This window comes from Palaemon carinicauda, chromosome 43 (genome assembly GCF_036898095.1).
Source record: "Palaemon carinicauda isolate YSFRI2023 chromosome 43, ASM3689809v2, whole genome shotgun sequence".
NCBI lineage: Eukaryota > Metazoa > Arthropoda > Malacostraca > Decapoda > Palaemonidae > Palaemon > Palaemon carinicauda.
In genome coordinates this window covers 58,743,166-58,764,838 of record NC_090767.1, presented here as the reverse complement: position 1 = coordinate 58,764,838, position 21,673 = coordinate 58,743,166, and the positions used below count along the sequence as shown (strand labels likewise).

The window sequence follows — 21,673 nt, the reverse complement described above, 5'->3', positions numbered from 1 at the left end:
AATGCCTGTGCCTATTTATCTCGGTGCTAGGGACCTTCTGATGGAACCTCTCAGCAACCGCATCCCGACGTTTCAGGATGGTGTTTGCCCACAAGTTCGAGACTTGGTGGGCCAGAAACTCGATTGTGCAAGTGCCTGAGAGTAGGAACGTCTCCATAGCTTTCCTGGTACGTTCTTTGGAGAAGTTCTCAGAGCGTATCAGGATACCTAAGGTCCCTAACCAGATATCCAGCCACGAAGTGGCTTGCATAGCACACTTCGCAACCTTCTCCTGGTTAAGGATCTTGGTTGCCGAGAACGAGACCTGCCGGTTGGAGAGTCTCTCAAGAGGGACTCCCCTGGTAAGCTCTTCCAACAAATGGTGGAGAGGAAGAGCTAAACAAGGCTCCTCCAAGATCTCGAAGTACCTCCTTTGCTGTACGCGAGAAGGTGGGAGAAGCTTGTTGCCGGCACTGGAACGGTTGGAGGAGGACAACTCAGAGAGCTGAACAGCGATCTTGTCCCTGGTACTCTTAACCCCCTGAGACCAAGGACCAGCCGCACTGGCCTTAGACGGTTTTTGAGTGCCAAGTACGTGGTCAAAGACCGTGTCTTTGCCCTCTCGAGGGGAGATCTCTGGGTCGGCAAACTCATTGAGAGCCCTCATAAGAGTCAGCACCTGCCAAAATGCATGCTCTGACTCTTGTAGTTCTCCTCCGGATGTTGGACTTGCAGCGAAGTCTCCTGTCCCCAAAGGCTCTTCTTGGGGAGATTCGCGGACATTCTCCGAGTGGCTAGCTGGCTCCGTCCTAAGTCTTGTCGAGGATTTTGGCACTGTCTTCGAGTCCTTCGACTCCTTCCTGGGAAGGATGTAGGACTCTAACATAGACGGTGGCAAGTTCTTCTCAGCCCGTACCCGTAAAGACTTTTCAACGCGAGGTGGGGTTTCCCTCATTGGTGCGATGGGGAACGTCCCACCTCACGTGATTCCCCTAAGGACGGGAAGTCCTCGTCCGACAGGGAAGGAGAAAAAGTCTGGCGGGGTGACGGAACCTGCTTCGAAGGCCTGCGAGGAGTCAACTTAGCTCTCGGAGAAGTCACCGCGTCCGGAACTCCTCTTTTTCTCTTCAGAGGGGTAGAGACAGCCAAGGATCTGTGCCCCAACTCAGAGAGAACAGGCTTGAAAGCCTGCATAACTGCTCTGATTAGTGGACCGAACCATGCTGCTGTCTGACACTCCCTCTGAAGGGACAGGGATCAACGGATCCCTGAGAGGAGTTTCCATAGGGGGGTTCGCCTGGAAAGAAGAAAAAGGGTTCCTGGACCTTTCTGGATGCTTCCCTTCCGCTGCAGTGCGCGCTGTTATGCGCTTGCGGGGAGGGGAATGCGGTGATGGCGACCTTGCTGTGCGTTGTCCAGCAGCCTCGTGCGTGGGAGGGTATTGATGCTCGCGTGGGGGCGAGTAATGGTGCTCGCGCGATGGAGAATACCAGGGGTCGCGCGCGGGAGACTGTGGGTACACAGAATAGCGCGCAGGAGACTGATTGCGCGTGCCGGCGAATGTTCGCGTGCGCGTGGGCGCGCAGGATCAGGTCATTGAACACGCGGGCGAAAGTTCGCGCATCCCAGTAGATGTCATAGGGCGCAAGCGCGCAGGAGAGATACCCCTGGCTTGCGGGCACGCAGTTGGAGACTGTGCGTGTGGGCACGCGTCAGTATGGCGGCGCAGAACTGTAGGAGAGAATGGGCGCGCGTATCCCCGCGGGCGCGAAAGGGGGACACTGCGTGAATGCGCGATGGCGAGCGCTGGCGCGCTAGAGACAGCAGTTGGTGAGTTGGTGACCGCTGGCGCGTAAGAGAAGTCTTTGACTTCCCGACAGCGCCCAGATCCGAAGATCGTGGGCGCGCAGGAGAGAGAGCTGTGCGTGGGCGCTAACGCGCGGGGGAGCACTGGCGCGCAGGAGAGCGCTGACGAGCTGGAGAGCACTGGTGCGCAAGAGGTTGCTGGCGCGCTGACGCGCAGGTGAGCACTGGCGCCCTACCTCAGGCAAAGCCTGGAGGGCAGGAGAACGTTGGCGCGCATGTCCATCATGGCGCGTAAGGGACGTATGCGCGCGATGATGCATACGCCCTTGATGCACCGTAACAGGGCTCAATGCCTGACGAGCATGTAAGTCAGGTTTCGTAGGCGTGTAGCGCGCATCAGCTCTCAGGAACGGCGACGGCAGGTCAGCAGGTCTGTCGGGTGAGGGTCGACGTGTCCTTTGAAAGGACGAACTTCCACCGAAGGGGATCGCGAACGATCCGCTAAGAGGTCCAGGACCATAGCAGGAACAGTCGGTGAAGCTGACGAGGCTCCTCTGCGGTGGACTTCAACGGAGATGGTGAACCAGAGGCACCTCCTCACCGCAGGTGAAGGAAGGCCTCTCTGGCGAAGAGGAAGGCGAGCCTTGCGACAGATGCGCCCTCTGGGAGCCGTTGGATCAGCAAGTTGACCTTCTGCAGTCCTCCGAAGAGGAGTCTCTGTAAAGTGAACTCCCCCCGAGGGAGAGAAACACCAGCAGGAGAGACTGCTGGACTTAGTTTCTCCCTCGGTTGAGAAGGAACGGGAGAAACTAAGCCTTCAGCTACTGCGGGATGTGAAGAGGCAGAGGTATTAGGAGATACCGCATTGGATACCTCTGACACCACAACGTCGACAATCGACAGAGGATCAACCTCTGCCAAAGGCGGCGATTGCTTGACAGCGGCACCCAATCGGATGTAGTCAAGTAATGCTTCCTGGGAGGGCGAACCCTTGAGCCCCAAGGAAGACCAAAGCTGAAAAAGATTGGTTAATGACACATCCTCCCCCGGGAGAGGGGTGGAGCTGCATCGCTAGGGGAGGCAACGCCATCTCTCGAACCCCGAGTTTGGAAAACAGAACCATGGTCTACGCTACCACGCGACGATCTCTCGAAAGAGACCACTCGAGTGGGAGCTTCGGAGGAGGTTTGGGCAACGGAAGAAGAGTCCTTGGATTTTTCTCCTTTCAAAGAAACCTTCGAAGGAGAAAGATCCCGCCTGGACTTCTTCTTACGTCGCCAAGAAAACCTCTCCCACTGGGAGGTAGACCACTCCCTACACTCACCACATTATTATTACTATCACACCGTTGACCTCTACTGTAAGGGCAAAGGGTGTGAAGGTCTGTCTCGACCGCCGACATGAATGTTCCGCAGGGGCGGTCGGGTAATCCAGGACAGGTGCGCATAATCGCAGAGGCCAACTTCACACACAAACCTGTCGAAGAAAAAGCAAAAAAGCATTGATGGCTGCCAAGAGAGAGGCGAGGATGAGAGAGGACACGTCCATCTACCATCCGAGCTGAGAGCAAAGTGAGCTCAAGAACAGCTGTGTGTGTGAGTGAGGGGTAGCAAGCTACCCTCCCCTACCCTCGCTAACTAGCGGTTTGGGAAGTAAAACCTCGTTAAATTTTAATGGCTCGTCATTTCAGCTACGCCGAAAGTAATACCCCCATTAAATAGCGTAGTTTGTATTTCAGTTACGGAACAAAAGGGGTATAGCGTTGTGTTTACATTTATACGAGCGCCATTGTGTGCATAAAGATACACCGGTGATGATGTAACATTAAGAGAACAAATAAATATCCCTTTGGAACTGCCAAGAATTTAAAACCGTCTACATTTTTACCATAAGTCAAGTTTGTATTTAGTATTACTTTGCCTGCACTAAGAATAAACCTCCGATGCCCCAACAACATGCGTTTGATATTGGCCTTCCATAGACATTTTAAATCCTAAATATTCATAAGAAAAAACTTCTAGATAGCATCCAATCAAATTAGTTTGTTAATAAAAAAAACTGTTCTCTTTGAAATACATTTTCCGTATCCCACAGCTAGTTATTCATAATTTGTCTCAGTGAAAATCATTCAAGATCAAACACACACATGACAAAAGCTTATTCATAATAATGAATAACGAAGGTCTACGTTCGTGTTGGGACAGAGACACAAGAATTCTGCCAGAGGCAGAAATGAGGTCTGGACCCAGTGTATGCAAAGTGTTTTCCTGCTTCCGTTTCTATATACTAAATGCAAAGCTACCTGTGTCTTCCTACGACTTCTTCACCCCAGTTGAAGCTTTGATTATAAAAGAGCTACAACCCTCAACAGAAACCTTACACTATATTCTTTTGGTTACATATAGAGAAAGCAACTTGGTTTTAAACAGAACAACGAATGTATTTAATTAAAGAACCTTTGAACATCACAATAAGAGAAGAGTTCTTAAACATATGCAAAAATGGGTTTTGTGAAGATGAAACACAAACAATTGGTTCAGTTTTCACTTTAAGTTGAAGATTTGGACTAAGACGACGCCGGCCTCTACCCCGAACAGTGTCATTTCAAACCGACGTCATCTGTCCCGATGTCACGCAGCAGTCGTTGGGAGAGTCAAAACTCAGGCCGATTCAAGCACATGCAAATAGCCCTGACTCTTTCTCCTTCTCTTCATTCTTCTCATCTTGGGTTACGACTCTTCCTTCTGTTCTTCGCTCTTCTCTTCCTCCCCTCTCTTGGAGAGGTGATCCTTCTCATCTCTCTCGATCTCTCCTGAATCTCTCTCCCTTCTCTGTGGAAAGATAAATACATAACCTGAATGAGACTTACAATTATCGCTGAAACGGAAGTGATTATTTAGCGGATGCGGTTAGGAAAGCGGCGCCATGCATTAACACCGAAGACCATTGGGGGTGTCAAGGGAAAGCGGCGCCATGCATTAACACCGAAGACCATTGAGGGAGTCACGGGAAAGCAGCCATGCAATGCATGCAATGACACGGACCATTGGGGGTGTCAGGGGAAAGCCGCGCCATGCATTAACACAGATGACCATTGTGGGTGTCACGGGAAACAGCCATGCAATGCATGCAATGACACGGACCATTGGGGGTGTCAGGAGAAAGCGGCGCCATGCATTGACACAGATGACCATTGGGGGTGTCAGGGGAGACTAAAGACTTTCTATTGCAGCGTCAGAGATCACAGGATGGTGGGAGAAGTTGGCGTCACAAGCAATGCTGGGATTAGAAGCGTGAACCTGGACGGCTCGGACATTCAGAACTCGCATGCAGCTGCAATGTGTGAAGTGTTGGACAGCAAAACTGAATGAAACAAGCGGGAACGGAGGTTACATAGAAGGCCAAAAAGCGAGCGCAGGTAGAGATAGATGGAACGATGCCCTGTGTAAGGTGGACTAGTGGAAGACAATTAAATTTTCTTCATTAAAATGAGTCAAATGCCGAAGGTCCTGGAATTGCCATATGAAGATCTTATATTTTAAGAGATTCTGAGATAATTATAAGAGAATAATTGTTTTAAGTGAAAATATAATATTGATTTTTTAAAAAGTTACTTTGTTCAATTTACCAAAATAAAAAAATAATAGATATCTAATATTGACTTAGAAGTTACTGAAAAAAGTCAGCAAATTATTAATCGTATTGAAAATATAAAAAGACGATCCTTTGTACATTTAGATAGTGAAGTTAATACTAATAAAACGACTTCAGTTAATTTGACTTTCGGAGTCGAAATAATATTCAAAGCTTTAAGAGACTCATGACAGAATCCCTCCGTTACAAAATGGTGGAGTTGAAACTATTCAATTTCATAAGAAGTTCCATACCATTTCTGAAGGACTTTCTTCCGCTTAGTTCCGTTGTTCAATTTAAAGTAGAAATGAGACAGAGAGAGAGATCAGTTCTCCGATGGAAAGTGAGATTGAATAATTGATCATAATTTTTATTATCAATAAAAGGATTTTTGCTTAAAACAATTAGAATAGCGCCAACGTTATCCCTGCGTGTCGTAAGAGGCGACTAAAAGGGACGGGACGAGGGGGCTGGGAACCCCCTCTCCTGAATTGAAATTCCTGTGAGACATCATCAAAGAGATGGAGCTGAGGGGAGAGTGACTGCTCCCCGCACTCTAGTTTTGGGGTGTTTGAATGTGCGTGGATGTAGTACGATAGAGAGTAAAAGATGTGAGATTGGAAGTATGTTTAGAAGTAGAAGGATGGATGTATTGGCCTTGTGTGAGACAAAGATGAAAGGAAAGGGTGAAGTGATGTTTGGTGAAATGTCTGGTAGAGTGTCTGGGATTGAAAGGGGAAGAGCGAGAGAGGGTGTGGCTTTATTGCTGAGTGAATGGATGACAGGTAAAGTAGTGGAATGGAAGGAGATATCATCTAGGTTAATGTGGGTAAGGGTTAGGTTGGGTAGGGAATGTTGGGCGTTTGTCAGTGCGTATGGGCCAGGTAGTGAGAAAAGTGAAGGAGAGCGGAATGAGTTCTGGAATGAATTAACTAGGTGTGTAGAAGGACTGGGTTGAAGGAATTATGTAGTTGTTATGGGTGACTTAAATGCTAGAGTGGGCGCTGGAGAGGTAGAAGGTGTCATTGGAAAGTATGGCGTACCAGGTGAAAATGAGAGTGGTGAGAGACTGGTAGATATGTGTGTTGAACAAGAGATGGTAATAAGTGCTAGCTTTTTTAAAAAGAAAGATAAAAATAAGTATACATGGGTAAGAGTGGCAAATGGAAGAGTAGTAGAAAGGGCATTAATGGATTATGTGTTGATAACGAAAAGAATGTTTGGAAGATTGAAAGACGTGCACGTGTTTAGGGGTATGGCTAACGGTATGTCTGATCATTTTTTGGTGGAAGGAAAATTAGTTGTAGCAAAAGAGTGGGGGAATAGAGTAGGTGGATGTAAAAGGGAGCTAGTGAGGGTTGAAGAGCTAATAAAACCGGGGGTAAAAAGTAAATATCAGGAAAGGTTGAAAATGGCATATGACGAGGTGAGAGTAAGAGAAACTGGTAATTTAGAGGAGGAGTGGAAGTTAGCAAAAGAAAATTTTGTTGGGATTGCAAGTGATGTATGTGGCAAGAAGGTCGTAGGAGGCAGCATGAGGAAGGGCAGTGAATGGTGGAATGAAGGAGTGAAGGTAAAAGTGGAAGAGAAAAAGAGGGCTTTTGAAGAATAGCTGCAGAGTAATAGTATAGAGAAGTATGTAAAATATAGCGAGAAAAAGGTGGAAGTAAAGCGCAAGGTACGTGAGGCAAAGAGGGCAGCTGACCTGAGGTGGGGTCAGGGACTGGGTCAGTCATATGAAGAGAATAAGAAGAAGTTTTGGAAAGAAGTGAAGAGAGTAAGGAAGGCCGGCGCAAGAATTGAAGAGACAGTGAAAGATGGAAATGGAAGGTTGTTAAAAGGAGAGGAGGCAAGGAAAAGGTGGGAGGAATATTTTGAAAGTTTGCTGAATGTTGAGGATGATAGGGAGGCAGATATAATTGCTGTTCCAGGTGTTGAGGTGCCAGTGATGGGAGATGAGAATGAGAGAGAGATTACAATAGAGGAAGTGAGGAGAGCACTAGATGAAACGAGAGTAGGAAAAGCATCTGGTATGGATGGTGTGAAAGCTGAGATGTTGAAGGAAGGGGGTGTGACTGTACTTGAATGGTTGGTGAGATTGTTTAATGTGTGTTTTGTGTTGTCAATGGTACCAGTAGATTGGGTCTGTGCATGTATTGTACCACTATATAAGGGTAAGGGAGATGTGCATGAGTGTTGTAATTCAAGAGGTATTAGTTTGTTGAGTGTAGTTGGAAAAGTGTATGGTAGAGTACTGATTAATAGGATTAAGGATAAAACAGAAAATGCAATCTTGGAAGTACAGGGTGGTTTTAGAAGAGGTAGGGGTTGTATGAAACAGATTTTTACAGTTAGGCAGATATGCGAGAAATATTTAGCAAAAGGTAAGGAGGTGTATGTTGCGTTTATGGATCTGGAGAAAGCATATGATAGAGTTGATAGGGAAGCAATGTGGAATGTGATGAGGTTATATGGAGTTGGTGGAAGGTTGTTGCAAGCAGTGAAAAGTTTCTACAAAGGTAGTAAAGCATGTGTTAGAATAGGAAATGAAGTGAGCGATTGGTTTCCGGTGAGAGTGGGGCTGAGACAGGGATGTGTGATGTCGCCGTGGTTGTTTAACTTGTATGTTGATGGAGTGGTGAGAGAGGTGAATGCTCGAGTGCTTGGACGAGGATTAAAACTGGTAGGCGAGAATGACCATGAATGGGAGGTAAATCAGTTGTTGTTTGCGGATGATACGGTACTGGTAGCAGACACAGAAGAGAAGCTTGACCGACTAGTGACAGAATTTGGAAGGGTGTGTGAGAGAAGGAAGTTGAGAGTTAATGTGGGTAAGAGTAAGGTTATGAGATGTACGAGAAGTGAAGGTGGTGCAAGGTTGAATGTCATGTTGAATGGAGAGTTACTTGAGGAGGTGGATCAGTTTAAGTACTTGGGGTCTGTTGTTGCAGCAAATGGTGGAGTGGAAGCAGATGTACGTCAGAGAGTCAATGAAGGTTGCAAAGTGTTGGGGGCAGTTAAGGGAGTAGTAAAAAATAGAGGGTTGGGCATGAATGTAAAGAGAGTTCTATATGAGAAAGTGATTGTACCAACTGTGATGTATGGATCGGAGTTGTGGGGAATGAAAGTGATGGAGAGACAAAAATTGAATGTGTTTGAGATGAAGTGTCTAAGGAGTATGGCTGGTGTATCTCGAGTTGATAGGGTTAGGAACGAAGTGGTGAGGGAGAGAACGGGTGTAAGAAATGAGTTAGCGGCTAGAGTGGATATGAATGTGTTGAGGTGGTTTGGCCATGTTGAGAGAATGGAAAATGGCTGTCTGCTAAAGAAGGTGATGAATGCAAGAGTTGATGGGAGAAGTACAAGAGGAAGGCCAAGGTTTGGGTGGATGGATGGTGTGAAGAAAGCTCTGGGTGATAGGAGGATAGATGTGCGAGAGGCAAGAGAGCGTGCTAGAAATAGGAATGAATGGCGAGCGATTGTGACGCAGTTCCGGTAGGCCCTGCTGCTTCCTCCGGTGCCTTAGATGACCGCGGAGGTAGCAGCAGTAGGGGACTCAGCAGTATGAAGCTTCATCTGTGGTGGAAATGTGGGAGGTTGGGCTGTGGCACCCTAGCAGTACCAGCTGAACTCGGCTGAGTCCCTGGTTAGGCTGGAGGAACGTAGAGAGTAGAGGTCCCCTTTTTTGTTTTTGTTTCTTGTTGATGTCGGCTACCCCCCAAAATTGGGGGAAGTGCCTTTGGTATATGTATGTATGTATTATTATCATTATTATTACTGTATTACTATCATCATCATTATTATTTTTGTTATCATTAGTAGTAGTAGCGGTACTTTAAAGACTATCATTATTATCCTTAGCATTATTATTATTAGTATTATTATTATTATTATCATTTTGATTGGTATTATTAGAAAAGGTTAATTTTTGGTAAATATTTTGTTAAAACTACGGAATTTATCCCATGCATTTTACCGATTTTACGTAGCACAGTTACTAACGAAGGAAGAAAGATCGAGAGGTTCAACTACAAGAAAAATGACGTTGCGGCAGCGATACTTCTGAACGAGACCTGCTTAAAGGAGCGTCTGCTTCCTATACATCACTATCATTATTAGAGGAAAAGCAGGAAGCCAAGAGAAGTAGGGACCAAGCACAGAAAGCAATCCAAAGCGGAAGCAGAGAGAAGTAGGGACCAAGCACAGAAAGCAATCCAAAGCGGAAGCAGAGAGAAGTAGGGACCAAGCACAGAAAGCAATCCAAAGCGGAAGCAGAGAGAAGTAGGGACCAAGCACAGAAAGCAATCCAAAGCAGGAAGCAGAGAGAAGTAGGGACCAAGCACAGAAAGCAATCCAAAGCGGAAGCAGAGAGAAGTAGGGACCAAGCACAGAAAGCAATCCAAAGCGGAAGCAGAGAGAAGTAGGGACCAAGCACAGAAAGCAATCCAAAGCAGGAAGCAGAGAGAAGTAGGGACCAAGCACAGAAAGCAATCCAAAGCGGAAGCAGAGAGAAGTAGGGACCAAGCACAGAAAGCAATCCAAAGCGGAAGCAGAGAGAAGTAGGGACCAAGCACAGAAAGCAATCCAAAGCGGAAGCAGAGAGAAGTAGGGACCAAGCACAGAAAGCAATTGAAAGCGGAAGCAGAGAGAAGTAGGGACCAAGCACAGAAAGCAATGCAAAGCGGAAAGCAGAGAGGAGTACATGACTGAAGAACATGAGAAGAATAATCAAAGCACAACTAAAGTATATAAGACAAAACTATGAATTTAATTCCTGGAAACCTTTTAATAAAAATGTATATTCATCAAATGCTGACTCTTGTATACTCTTAACATTAATTTGTATCTTTCCTAACTATAAAAACACAGGTCCTTTTTATAGTGTGACTTCATCAGAGGAACCACCGTCTGTTTGCCCAGGGTTAAAAATACCGAAAGATGAAGAACGGCAGAAAGAGATAACTAACCCTTTAACCCCCAAAGGACGTAATGGTACGTTTCACAAAACTCATCCCTTTACCCCCATGGACGTACTGGTACGTTTTACAAAACTCATCCCTTTACCCCCATAGACGTACTGGTACGTTTCATAAATCTCATCCCTTTACCCCCCATGGACGTACCGGTACGTCCTTGCAAAAAACTGCTATTTACAATTTTTTTTGCATATTTTTGATAACTTTTTGAGAAACTACAGGCATTTTCCAAAAGAATGAGACCAACCTGACCTCTCTATGATGAAAATTAAGGCTGTTAGAGCAATTTAAAAAATATATACTGCAAAATGTGCTTGGAAAAGAAAACGCCTGGGGGTTAAGGGTTGGAAAGTTCCAAATAGCCTGGGGGTAAATGGGTTAACTGGGTTTTAGACATGAAAACGCCATTAAGATACTATGGCCATGGGCTAAAAAGGGAGGTGGAACCAATCAAGAGAGCTAAGAAGAAGCCAGTAATGGAAACGAAGAGTGTAAGGCATCAGCTGATCAGATCTGGATGTGGTGAGGAGGGATATGGGTGGGACTGAGGAGAGAGGAAGATGCAAGGAATAGAAATAGGTTGGGGAAGTCGACCACAGCACCCGACGCTGCTATACAGTGGGACAAATAAGGTCGAAAGAAGAATTATAACAGATTCTGCTATGCAGTGTCGTATCGAATACGAAGACATATTCGGCTGTGTTTGTATTTTGAAAACATAAAGAGCATCATTACGTTGGTAATGATACAGCGCGAGTTTTCTTCCAACTAATCAAGATGCTACTCAGCAGCGGAAGACCAGACAAGGGAACAATACTCGAAACAAGGTACTGAAATAATCAAAACATTTCTTCAGTGATAAAAACCTTCTCCGAAGGAAGACCGATTTCTTCAGGTTCAAGTTATTTGTCACCGTACAACCACATAAATCAAGAGGGAGACAGAGAAGTTGTGCCCCAACAAAAGACAAAAACACAATTAGGAACAATTCCAGGTTTGAAAAACCTTTTCGCACATTAAAAGCTTCATCTTTTAACAACTACAACATATTGTACTTTTTACTTCCTTTACCCAGAATTGTCCAAACACAACAGCAGGTCTGCAAATCTTATTTCTTAATTCTGGGAAGGGAAAGTAAACAAAACATCACCAGACAAAATTTGAGACGGCTTGAGTACATAAACAGTACAGCTTGAGGAAACATAAACGAGTCTCTAACCGAGTGATGGTCGTTAGAACTGTATCTCGTTGTTTCAAAAACCAATTGAAGGACGATGTTTTGCATTTGTGTGAACAAACTCATGATCGAAGAATTAAAAACAAAAGCAATGAGACTCACAGCTAATATGACTTTTGGAGTTGAGAGAATTTGTTCTCATGCGATTACAAACATTCATTTAAAATTATAATATATAATCATTTGTATTTTTCCTAACTATTCAAACCAGAGTCTTTAAATAGAGGCTTACAAGAAGCTGAACTTCTGTTTAGGAGGAAAAGGGTTTGAGTTCATGTCGGAACAAATATGGATTTGGGAACGTCTTCAGCTTAGCCGGAACAGCCGTTGCGATTGTCAACGACAGTTGGTGGAACACGGACGAAGACTCTCCACTTTAGTCTTCAGACTTAACCAGTACGGACGTATTGTTGCGTTCTATCCAAGGCTATCAAAGCCGGCTATAGATTCCTTATTTTATGCCTTAAAGGCAAAGTAGTTAGGAATTATCCTCATATACGGGGCACTAATTATGGCATACAGTTACGGGCGAGTGTATTCTTTGAGGAGTTAAGTCTTCCCTAGGGTTGTTATAGACAATGCATATGACAATGCTGGAGAGACTGTTTAGCAATATGTGCTCCTCGTCAAATTTATAGTTCCCTGACGTTTCTGTGTATATACCCTAAGCTTAGTCCTGGGAGTATATATCAGAAGAACTCTGATATGCATTGGGGAGTTTCTTCAAGATTAGTGGAGGTGGGAAGTTGAACTTTGGAAGACTAAGGTTTGTTTAGTCAGGAAAATTACAAATTACTTTCAAAATCTATTTGTTCTTAGGCTTAATAAAACCTTTCACCTTTAAAAATAGTTGAGACTCACTTACTGGGCAGGAAGTCCCCCTAGAACAGAACTGGGTGATTCTTTTTCTTCCATAGGTATATGCCAATCTCCCAACTCCCATACGATGCGAGGGAGACAACTCCAGTCCCCTTTTATAATTTCATTACAGGGATAAGTAGACTGATAGGGCTTGGAACTTGTTTATATGCCTTGTACTTAACCCTTTTACCCCCAAAGGACGTACTGGTACGTTTCACAAAACCCATCCCTTTACCCCCATGGACGAACCGGTAAGTCCTTGCAAAAAAATGCTATAAAAAAATTTTTTTTCATATTTTTGATAATTTTTTGAAAAAATTCAGGCGTTTTCCAAGAGAATGAGACCAACCTGACCTCTCTATGACAAAAATTAAGGCTATTAGAGCAATTTAAAAAAAATATACTGCAAAATGTGCTGGGAAAAAAATAACCCCTAGGGGGTTAAGGGTTGGAAATTTCCAAATACCCCGGGGGTAAAAGGGTTAACCAATAAAGTTATAAAAGTACCCTATGCTCAGTTAGATGCCGCTCAAGATATACTGCCACTTTTCAGTTGAAAAGCAGCCTGAAACAAGGATGCATCCTATCCCCCCCTTCTCTTCAACCTAGTAATGGAAAAGGTAGCAAGAAGCATAAATGCCAGACAAGAAAGGGTCACTTTTAATAACGTAAGGGTCAACAGCTTAGGCTATGCTGATGATATGGATATCATAGGGGTTAACCTCAGGGAGGTGGAGAACATAACACAGTTCAAAACAATGGCTTGCCAGGTTCCTCCCTCGAATGGAGATGCAGTCGGGAATGAAATACCCGACGCAAGATGGCCAATAGATGCGTATACCTTCCATCCCCCTACCAATCGTTAAGGGAGGATAGGATGGGGAGAACCGCTTCTTGCAGATCCAGTCTAATAAGAATGGTACTTAGCAACATCAATGTCAGATCCAGCGTGGAAGAATAAGACTGCTTCAATCTCAAGTAAGGGGAAAGAAAGAAGAAGCAGAAGAGACAGTCATTCTACCTTTCCTCAAGACTTACATCGAACACGTTACCATGGACAAGATGCGTCATGCCACATATAGAATCTGGGCTCTTTATACAATCACTAGAGATCCCAACATAGGGCCAAGAACATGATAGTTGAAGGACCTGGGGATATGGTCCCTTAAATAGAAGGCTGTGTATGCCGTTTGATGTTTCGAAACTCGTCCATTACCTGTCTGACTGCAAGATTCTCCAGTCTAAAGAGGAATCAATACCCATGACTTCGTGAGATCTAGTTCAAGGTGGTATTTCAACTTCTGAAGAGGTATAAGCACATGTTCCCGATTGTCTCACGTAGCCAGATAAAGTGCTCTCGACGCTTCTCTCTTGGTTCTGTCTATGCTACGGAAGAGAACCTAGCTCTCAAGCCCGATATGTTAAGTCCTCGTCAGATAGAGCCTCAGCTCTCACTGGACATAATCAATATTTCTTGATTACCCCCCCAACAAGGGGCTGTGTATCGACGGGTTCTTGGTTCGGTCACGAGTCTGGGTAGAAAGTAAAGACCATCAGCCAACCTACCGAGATACAACTCACTTCTCTCTGCCAAGGGTACTGCTAGTAAAAAGACATTATTGATAGTTAGGACTCTCTTTGATGACTTTCTCAGTAGATCATACAGCACACACTAAACACTTTAGAACATGGATCATGCCCCACACTACAGTTGTGACTGATAGGCATTTCTTGACACAGATCGACGTATAAATCCGCATCACTCTTCTTATGGCCATCCGAGAACAACCATGTTCATCCGAGATCTGGCGTGATCAATACTAGGTAAATCAGTTGGTGAATCAGACAGAACAAAGGAAAGGTCTAGGATTCTTCAGATGATTCACCACCAAGATGAGCAATGGCTTGTCGACTTGAAAAGAGGTAGGACAACTGTGCTTCCTTGCTTGTTGACACTACATAGTGTTTCCTCAAACATTCTTAAAATGCTCATCTCTCCAAAACGTTGATACAGATGTCTCTTCTGCCGACCACAGGCCTGACACGACCAGGTCGCCTAGGCGACAGTCCCGCCCTACTTTAATGCATCTGAGAACACTTGCATCTCTGAAGGCAGGGAATCGAGAGGAACTCCCCAGGAGAGGTTTCCTTCATACAGCCAACGGGTAAAGCACCTTTCCTTCTGCTGATCGAGTTGGAGAATAACCTGCAGCCTTATTACATCAGATACCAACCTGTGAATGCCACCTGCACGCAAAGAGGCAATGACGTCCTTGTAAGGTGCCACCTTCTCCTTTCGGGATACTAAATTATCCATAACTGTGAAGAAAATAGCACAACCCAACCTCTGCCAAGGTATAAAAGAAGGAGAGCACCCAAGCTCCTCCAACATCAGCCAACGGCAAAAGTTCCCTCGCATCTATGGCGTACCGGGCTAACGAGGTTCTCAGCTCAACCCTGGGGTGCCTGACACTCACGGGACTGGGTACAAATGGGAGGCACCCACCTCTCCCGAAATGTGATGTTGTCAAGAGCCCTCTACTGCCTACTACAACCTGGCTTCCTTCTTACTCTTCTCAGAAGGATTAGAGTTAGAAGGGGGAAGTCTCCCTTGGGTCACCAGCTGTGTGCAAGGAAAAGTTATCAGCATTATGGAGTGTGGCGATCACCTCACACTCCACTAACCCTGAAAGATAATTACTAATGTAGATATGAGTTCTTCCTCCACAGACCTAAGCCAGACTAAACAGCCAAAGATAGGACGCAACGGTACAATTTCACTCGTTGCAGTCAAAAGTGGAGTCTTCGCCGGCTCTCAATTTCAAAGCCCGATGACATATCCTATTATAAAGGCCTCAAGATTTGTGTTCGTGTAGGAACAAATGAATAATCATTATCTATAAATGAGTTACAATATTTACCTACATACAGTGATTAAATTAACAATCCTGCTAAATGGCAGACTAGGCAGTAATACTCACGACATACGTCAGGTAAGAAATCCTCCAGAAGAAGAGAAATATTTATCTCCGTTTCCTATCTTGGTGATTAGTATCCTTCGACGCATCGTTTTAGCTTCGAATAAGAACTTCAGCAAGTACGACTTACGATGAATGATCTGTAATGAAAACGGTTGTTTTATAATACAGATAAACTTCATTAGGCAGAGATTGAGACTTGACAGTCAACAAACCTTTACATCAAAATCCATCGACTTCACAAACATCTCGCTGCAAACCTTCCTCTTGGAGGTCCCTCACTTGATATAGGGACAAATGGTGGGAATCTTTGCGGTACCTCAAATTACTGGAATTCTCAGGTAAATACTGGAATCCAGTTTTAAATTACTGAAATCCCCTACAATATCACTGCATACCCTTAGAAATTGATATATGTGTTTTTATCAAAATACGTTATCTTTGTTTTTAGCATTTACATTTTCTTATATATGAAGGTAGAACCTTGGCTTGGGGTTGTGACCTGGGATGGGGGTCCGGGGGCTTGCCCCCGGCTAGGGGTTGTGACCTGGGAAGGTTTGTGACCTGGAAAGAGGGTTCAGGAGATTGCCCCCCGGCTAGGGGTTGTGACCTGGGAAGGTTTGTGACCTGGAAAGAGGGTTCAGGAGATTACCCCCCCGGCTAGGGGTTGTGACCTGGGAAAGTTTGTGACCTGGGAAGGGAGTCCAGGGGCTTATTCGCGGCTAGGGTTTGTGACCTGGGAACTACTAGGTTAGGTTAGGTGGGTTTGTTAGGTTCTGTACCCTTTAATATATTGTGTAAAGGGTATATAGAAAAATGCTTTAAAATACACATTTTATTTTATTAATTTACTAAAAAATAATGTAAATTAATAAAAAACACATATTATTTTTATTGATTTCTAAGGGTTTGCAGTGATATTGTAGGGGATTTCGGTAATTTTCAAGGAGACTCCAGTATTGACCTGGGGATTCCAGTAATTTGTGGTTCCCGAACCTTTGCATCTCATATGTTATAAAAAACCATCACATATGAACAAGTAACTAATTAGGTAAGAGACAAACTGTGATTATCAGAAACAAGGTTGAAGTATTACTACTTTGATATTCATTTGGGCATACCAAACTATTGGCCAGCTCCCTTAACCCTTTAACCCACAAAGGACGTACTGGTACGTTTCACAAAACCCATCCCTTTACCCCCATGGAAGTACCGGTACGTCCTTGCAAAAAAAGGCTATAGAAATTTTTTTTTCATAATTTTGATAATTTTTTGAGAAACTTCAGGCATTTTCCAAGAGAATGAGACCAACCTGACCTCTCTATGACAAAAATTAAGGCTGTTAGAGCAATTTGAAAAAAGTATACTGCAAAATGTGCTGGGAAAAAAATAACCCCCTGGGGGTTAAGGGTTGGAAATTTACAAATAGCCTGGGGGGTAAAAGGGTTAAAGAGATATCAAAATGTGTTACTGATAGGACGACGGGTGTTTGGAAGTTTTGGTAGCATTAATCGATGGGAAAATCGAACCTTCAAGCATAGAGAACAGATCAAACTGAGAAATATGTCAGAAAAAAACCCTGTTTGCTATGGAAGCCTGTCGAGGAGTAAACAGAAGATTGCGGCTTGTCTTACTGTGGGTAGTCTTAGGTTAGGCTAGGTACGGGACCGGTGTGATGGTCTGAACGATCCCCCGGTCTCAGAATTCTCCTTGATAATCTGCGCATGCACGAACATTACCGTTTGCCAGTGCATATGAGGTTGACGTTTTATTAACCTGTAATGTTAAGCGTGCGCAGCTCAACATTACCGCTTGCCAGTACATACAAGCTTGATGTTTTATCTTCATGCGAGCGAAGCGAGCTAATGGCGGAAAAGAACCATTATACAATGTCAAGGAGAATTCTGAGACCGGGGGATCATTCAGACTGTCACACCGGGATGTATGCATGATGATGGCTACGCTCCAGAAATTCCTTATTTCGACCCTATCACTAACAATATGGCAGTTTAGGGGGGTCGCAGAAGGGGGTTAGACCCCCCGGTCAGGTAATTAGGTAAGTAGATTACGTTAAGAGGGGAAGCTCAAGGCGTGTCCTATGCACGCGTTCCTGTCCGTCGTTATACAAAGGCACCACGGGACCTTAGTTTAGGGCATGCCATTGAGTGCGTACCTTTAAAATGTGGGTTTTCACTCGTAATAGTTTTAAAACTTCTATATTTTGAGAAATATTGATTTCTGGCAAAGCAACTTTATCAGAATTGTTCGATTTACCCGTAAACACATCGGAAACATACTCTTCCTTGTAGATATTATATTATAATATTTTACATAGAGATTACTCGAGGAGCCTTTGTAGGGTGACGGCCAGATCCGTTTTCATTCATAGAAAATGGGAATATTATAAAGTGGGGTGGACTGTGGCCGTCATTCTAAAATCGAGTTCGTAGAAAACTGGAATATTCTGAACTGTGGCCGTCGTTCTAAAAACGATTTTGGCGGGAGAAGCTAAAAACCCACCTAACCTATGCTAAAAGCCGTATCCTTACCCCCGGACCCCCCCTTACCTACTACTGGAGCGAGAAGATGCGTGGCCGGAGTAAGAACTCGAGCCACAATTTTTCAGGTAATTTAGGGTTTTCGGCAAAAAACATAAAAGCGTGCGTTTAAGCACATATTTAAGATCCGTAGACCATTTCCAAACGTTTTTATTCTATACAAGATAACAGTCGGAGCGATAATAAGCAAATTAGGACGATTGGCCGTAACGCTACAAACTACCCTTACTCGAAATTACCCTAATATACTTACAGCAATATCCTAGGCTAAACTACCATGACCTACCATAAGGTGTAATACAAGGGACTGAACTACCCTAGAGAAGGCCAACCACTTCGAAGCTTTAGTATACCTCATAGGTTAGCCCCCAGGAAGTTAATCACGGTAAAATAACATTTAATAGTGGCTCACCTTAAGCAGAATGATTCTGGGAGGAAAATCAGGGTTAAAAAGCCGTGAAAATAAGTAATGGTGGATAAATAATACTTATGGGGAGATCTGTCACGTGGTGGAGCAAGAATATAAACAAAGCGTTCATCTTCTTCACAGTATTTGCAGGAATCTGGGACCCACAAAAAACTTTTATTTTTTTATGTTTTACTCAATATATATTTAATATTAGTAATTTTTAACGACGAAAACAGGTTCTCAAGTAGATATAGAAAGCCAATTTAACTAAATATATAAATGAATAACATTTTGAATAGCATTTATCGCTATTTTTAGAGGGACCTAGCAGATTTGCAGTTGGGGACCCCCGAAAAACTTTTATTTTTTTATGTTTTACTCAATATATATTTAATATTAGTAATTTTTACCTATGAGAACAGATTCTAAAATAGATATATAAAGCCAATTTAAATAAATATATAAATGAATAACATTTTAAATAGCATTTATCTCTATTTTTACAGGGACCTAGCAGATTTGCAAGAGTTGGGGACATCAAAACAAACTTTTGTTTTTTGTGTTTTACTCAATATATATTTATTATTAGTTATTTTTATCTACGAAAACAGGTTCTCAAGTAGATATATAAAGCCAATTTAACTAAATATACAAATGAATAACATTTTAAATAGAATTTATCGCTATTTTTGCAGGAATCTGGGACCACAAAAAACTTTTATTTTTTTATGTTTTACTCAATATATATTTATTATTAGTTATTTTCATCTACGAAAACAGGTTCTCAAGTAGATATATAAAGCCAATTTAAATAAATATATAAATAAATAACATTTTAAATAGAATTTATCGCTATTTTTAGAGGGACCTAGCAGATTTGCAGGAGATGGGGGACTGCAAAACAAACTTTTATTTTTTTATGTTTTACTCAATATATATTTAATATTAGTTATTTTTATCTACGAAAATAGGTTCTTAAATAGATATATAAGGCCAATTTAAATAAATATATAAATGAATAACATTTTAAATAGCATTTATCGCTATTTTTACAGGGACCTAGCAGATTTGCAAGAGTTGGGGACTACAAAACAAACTTTTGTTTTTTATGTTTTACTCAATATATATTTATTATTAGTTATTTTCATCTACGAAAACAGGTTCTCAAATAGATATATAAAGCCAATTTAAATAAATATATAAATGAATAACATTTTAAATAGAATTTATCGCTATTTTTACAGGGACCTAGCAGATTTGCAGGAGTTGGGGACATCAAAACACTTTTGTTTTTTGTGTTTTACTCAATATATATTTGTTGTTCGTTGTTTTTATCTACGAAAACAGGTTCTCATTTAGATAAAGAATGCCAATTTAAATAAATATATAAATAAATAAACTTTTAAATAGCATTTATAGGTATTTTTCGTACCAGGAACCAAGGAGTATAAGTCATTTCCTTACAACTTTTGAGACTAAAAATGAATCAAAAGAACTTTTGGATATAAAAATTAATAAATTAAAATGTAATATGAACTATAAGTATATAAACTAAAACTATAATCTACAACTATAAGACTTATTTTATATACATTTATATACTACATACTAATACAAGAGAATTTATTTGTATAAATAAAATGTATTTGGAAGAAAGTATTACATAACAGGCTAGTTCAAATCTATAATAATAATAATAATAATAATAATAATAATAATAATAATAATAATAATAATAATAATAATAATAATATGTAAGCCTAGGCCTAGTACTGGTTCCGTCTTTGCATCATATGATTAACTGATTTTAAATACAGCAGTAAATCCTTTATATATTGAATTTATTCTTTATTTTAGTAGTTTTATTGTAATTTAATTCGTTGAAGTACTTTGTCTTTGGCTACAAAACTTTTATTTAATGGTTTTAAGTAATACATTAAACCTTTAATTTCTATTATAAATTTAATCTTTACTTTATCTTAAGTAATTTAATCCGCTGATACTTAACTACAGCAGAAAAGTATAGAAAAATAAGTACTTAAGTAAAGTCGTAGTTAGAATTGAAGGAACTCGAACACATAAGATCTATTACCGGTTTCTTTTACGTTTCCTTATTTGATTTAATTACCGTCTATCTATTATTACAATATGATAGATTGGTGATTGGCACCTAATCAATGCTTCCAATCCCTCAGACGATTAGGAATTATGTATCTGACAGATGGAAGACTGTAGATGGTTGCAGCCTAGGCCAAAAGAAGCCAATAGAAGATGAGGACGAATCAGGAACTGACACGTGGCGAACTGTGATTGGTTCATTTGAAATGGAGGTCTGTGATTGGTTGATTCGAAATAGGCGGCTGGTATAAATAGGAGGAGCTTGTGTTTGGTGCTCAGTAGAGGGGGAGGGGTGGTTGGGGTAAGAGGTGGGAGGGGACAGGGACTGGGGATAAGGGGAGGACCAGGGTGGGAGGGGATGGGAAGGGATAGGATGGGATAGGCTGGGAGGGAAGGGAAGGGAGGGGCTGAGAGGGATGGGAGGAGTTAGGAGGGAAGGGATGGGAGAAAAGGGAAGGGTAGGGCACTGGATGGGAGGGATAAGGATCTGGGACGGAAGGAAAGAGACTGGGATGGGAGGGATAAGGATCTGGGACGGAAGGAAAGAGACTGGGATGGGACAGAAGGAAAGAGCCTGGGATGGGAAGGAAGGAAAGGGACTCGGATGGGAGGGAAGGAGTTGAGATGGGAGGGAAAAGAAGGCGTTGGGATGGGAGAGAGGGGATGAGGTGCGAGGGATGGCGCGTCCTCCAACAATCGGCCGGCCTCCAACGGACTTTGTCCTAATATCCAGATATTTTGATTTTTCAAAATTGTGACAGAGAAGTGCGGCTTATCTCATACGATAGATCTTGACCTTCCAAACAACTTTTATTCAGTGAACTATCCCCAAAAATGCCTCATTTGCCCTGCACAGGCATTCGAAGGCGGTCCATCGTTGCCGTTAGTATCTATATTACTAACAATGTGAGCCTGCGTCGATCAAATTAGACTAATTTGGGAATAGTTTACTGAACAAAAGTTGACCAGTTGGTCAAGATCTATCTTATAATATAAGTTTCACTTATCTATCACAATTTTGAAAAATTATCAAAATGATCTATACTCAAAAGTAAGGCTTCACTGATTTATATAAAGAATTGTATTTCTAGAAACAAAAAACAAATATTTTGGTCTTA

The 21,673-nt window shown here is 42.6% G+C and overlaps 1 protein-coding gene across 4 annotated transcripts in view; it reads right to left on the bottom strand.

The window, feature by feature from the left end:
- Positions 1 to 4,259: 4,259 nt before the first annotated feature.
- Positions 4,260 to 21,673, bottom strand: part of LOC137633996 (oocyte zinc finger protein XlCOF6-like) — a 70,461-nt gene continuing 53,047 nt past the window's right edge. For 2 of the 4 annotated variants that reach the window (XR_011042410.1, XR_011042408.1), the window contains exons 3-4: positions 15,474 to 15,610; positions 4,260 to 4,616 (exon numbers count right to left, since the gene is read on the bottom strand). The gene's annotated coding sequence lies outside the window, so the exon portion shown is untranslated. Of the gene's footprint in view, positions 4,617 to 15,473; positions 15,611 to 18,440; positions 18,579 to 21,673 lie in introns of those variants that run through there. The other 2 variants (XR_011042411.1, XR_011042409.1) reach the window with 2 other exon arrangements.